Here is a 3,839-nt window from a genome sequence, read left to right as displayed (position 1 = left end):
ATATATATATATTCCGTAAATGATGGTACAATTTACCCTTTTTCTAATATATGTCAAAGAAAGAAATTGACCTACGTAAAGAGAGCTATCATAAATCAAAAGAACAAATAATTATTTGTTACACAGAGATATAAAGCATCATTTCACTATCAATTTAAGAAGACTAAAATTGCTCCAATTCATCGAAAATGTTAGCTTTCCCATGTAAATCAACCGCATATCACCTGGTTTGCATTTAAAGCTGAGTTGAATGACTTGATTCACCTAAATGAATCGATGAACAAGTTGGATTTAAGTTGTCTCCTACATTCCCTATCAATCTCTTTGATGAAGTTAGGAAAGTCTTGGTAGGCATTTTTAAGCGTTTAATTTCTCCCTCAAGCATTTCCACAACTTTTTTCATTGAAGGACAATCACTAGGCTCTATTTGTGTACACCATAATGCAACAATGATCATGTTCATAGCAATTTTCCTCTCCTCTTTAGTGGCATCTTCCATTTCTATGTCATTTCTTTCACTAAATTGGTCATAGACCTAAGTTGGAAAGTAAATTTGGCTTGAATGGTCTGCAAATGCATTTGCGTTATTTCTTCTGTTTGTCAAAAGATAATTTGGTAACTTTTATATTAAATGTTTGACAAAAAAAAGAAAAAAGAAAAAAAAAAAAAAGAAAGATGATTTCTAATAAAATTTATTATTTGCAACCAAAAAAAAAAAAAAATTGAGACAAAAAGTAAAATTTTTTTAGCAAATAAGCAAAAGCCAAATGCAAGTGTTTGGCAAAAACAGGGAAGAGAGAAGGGAAATAAAAGGGAGGAGAGGAGAGAGGGAGGGAAAGAGAAATGATAATATTTTCCTTTCACTTGTTTGGTTTGCACAAAAATGGAAAAAAGAAAAGAAAAGAAATATTATATATATATATAATACTTTATTAATTAATCAGACCATAAGAACTTTTTCTTCCTTCTCTCTCTTTCCTCCCAATTTAGAAGGAAATAATATGGTGGGCGATGAAGGAAAATGAGTCTCTTCATTTTCTATTTCTTCACCCCAATACATTAAATATAGTGGCAAAAATGGCAAAATACCCCTTTCGTCCAAAAGTTTCAGCAAAATGCCTCTGTTTTAAAACTCAATTTTTAAAAAAATTGAATTTCAATGTAAAACTCGATGGTAGAAAATCAAGTTATAGGCAATCAAACTTAAAAATAAATAAATAAATAAATAAATAAAATTATGGAACTTGAGTTCCATTTGAAATTTTTCAAGGAACTCGAGTTCCTTACTGAAATTCAATTGTTAGAAAATCAAATTTCAAAACAAGGGCATTTTACTAGATAGTTTCAGAACATGAAAATTTTGCTAGAACTTTTGGGCGAAAGGGGTATTTTGTCATTTTAGCCTAAATATAGTGCTTATATATATAATTTTTTTTTTTCAATCATTTTGATCCTTAAGTTTTGAAACTATTTTCATTTTAGTACTTGTCATCTCCCTTGACACACAAATAGCTAATAAAAATAATTAATTGCAATTAAAAACCACATCAGTATCTAAGTAAAAAAAAAAAAAAAAAATCCACATCAAAAAAGAAAAATGATATAATTATTTTCTAAAGAAATAAAATGGATGAAAAAACACTCAAGTTTCCTTTTATAATTTATATATTGTCTTTCATTTCTTGCGAAAGTTAGCATTTCCTGTGATCAAACCATTCCAATTCTTGGAACAAAATTCATTGACATTGTTGTCATAGGTAACTAGAAGACGATTTGAGGTTTGGATTTTGTAGCTTTCACTGACAGTTATAATAAATATAATAAAACAATGTTACAACATCAACATAGTTTATCAAAAACATCAAAATAGCTTTGCTAAAGAACACAAGCAAAACATGAGGTAGAATGTAATATGTAATTTCATTGAATTGATTAATTACGTTACAACTTACAAGTTACAACATAGCTCTGAGATTTATACACAAAGACAGAGCATGAGGAGGGAAAACATGATGTTCTAATTCCTATCTGATCGACAAAGTTACAAAATAACTATCACCTCTACTTCATCAAAAAAAGAAAAAACAAACTATCTCCTCTTCAAACCGAATGCACCAATCAACTAATGACACCAGTGTGCAGTGTAAACCAAATATCCATACGGTGACGTTTTTTTTTTTATCAAAGCCAAAACGGTGTCACTTGAATTAGTTGAACGACACAGTTTTGGTCTGTGACTTAAAATGTGAACTTATAATCCTTACACGTGAAGAGCTGGTCTTTCACTTAAGCACACGTGCCGAAGTCTGTTTCCAGTTAGTTAAACAGTTTCAGTCTCAACGCATTGTGTGGACTATTGAGGATAATGTGGACTTAATTTTTCTTTTATTAATTAATCAGAGCCATTAGTGTTCACTTGTATACTATATAAAGTTTTCTTTGCTCTCAGTTATTCATTAAGCAAGATAATATGAATCACATATTTTTCTCTCTATCTTTCTCTCTGTTTCCTCTCCTTTCCATTATATAGAAACTCATCAAACTCTGTCAAACAGGCCACTAAACATTTATTAAGAAATGAGAAAGACTACAAGTCGTATAATTCTAAGTAAAGGGAGCTATAATAGATCAAGGGAACAATTATTTGTTACACAAAAATATGAAGCATCTTTGTAAATCACAAATTGCAATCATTTAGTGGAGACGTTTGCTTTCCCAATTAAAATCAATAGTTTGAAACATCAACTAGTTTGCATTTAAATTTTAGCCGATTGACTTGATTCACCTTATTGAAATGATGAACTAGTTAAATTTAAGTTGTCTCTTACATCCCCTGTTGGTCTTCCTGGTGATGATGATAGGAAAGGCTTGGAAGGCATTTGTAAGCTTTCAACTTCTCCTTCAAGCATTTTTACAACTTTGTTCATTGAAGGACGATCACTAGGCTTCATTTGTATACACCACAATGCAACTATGATCATCTTCTTAGTAGTTTTCTTCTTCTCCTCTGTGGCATCTTCCATTTCTATGTCATTTCCTTCGCTAAATTGGTCATAGACCTAAGTTGGGAAGTAAATTTGGCTTGAATGGTCTACAAATTGATTAAAGTTCTTTCTTCTGCTTGCAGTTTCCAACAATAACATGCCAAAACTATAAACATCAGCTTTATATGAGACTCCTCCAATATTTTTATAGAACAACTCCAGAGCTATATATCTAGTGTTCCCCTTGTAGCAGTCAAAGACACTATGCTATCATCTATTGGATAAAGTTTTGCAAGTCTAAAATCAAAAACTTTTGGGATGAAGTTCTTATCAAGAAGAATGTTATGAGGCTTGATATCAAAATGCAAAATTTGCATGTCACATCCTCGATGCAAATATTCAATTCCACGAGCCACTCCAAGAGAAATATTGTATGTTTTCTCAATACTTAAGGTGATATTTTCTTCTTTAGAAAAAATGCATTTTTCAAGAGAACCATTAGGCATGAATTCATATATAAGGGCACGCTTTAGTCCCTCAGCACAGTAGCCAATAAGTTGCACCACATTCCCATGGTGAATCCTTCTAATTGTTGCAACTTCATTGATAAAGTCTTGCCCGTTACCTTTGGAACCTCCCAACATCTTTATAACTACAAGAAGACCACTTTGAAGCTTTCCTTATATACAGAGCCATAGCCTCCTTCACCCAATTTGTCCTCAAAACCTTTAGACATCTTTCTAATTTCTGAGTTTGAGTACCTAATTGGCATGAGGTTAATTTGGCTTTGCAAAAATTCTTCAACATTATCATACATTGGTAAATGCCTCTTACGCCACTTATATATCAAAACGG

At 31.5% G+C, this 3,839-nt stretch overlaps 1 pseudogene; it reads right to left on the bottom strand.

The window, feature by feature from the left end:
• Positions 1–2,786: 2,786 nt before the first annotated feature.
• LOC112020399 (rust resistance kinase Lr10-like) lies at positions 2,787–3,816 on the bottom strand (annotated as a pseudogene).
• Positions 3,817–3,839: the final 23 nt, after the last annotated feature.

This window comes from Quercus suber, unplaced genomic scaffold, assembly GCF_002906115.3.
Source record: "Quercus suber isolate HL8 unplaced genomic scaffold, Cork oak 2.0 scaffold_380, whole genome shotgun sequence".
Taxonomy (NCBI): Eukaryota; Viridiplantae; Streptophyta; class Magnoliopsida; order Fagales; family Fagaceae; genus Quercus; species Quercus suber.
Note: the sequence above shows the minus strand (reverse complement) of the source record. Positions and strands in the feature narration are given on the sequence as shown.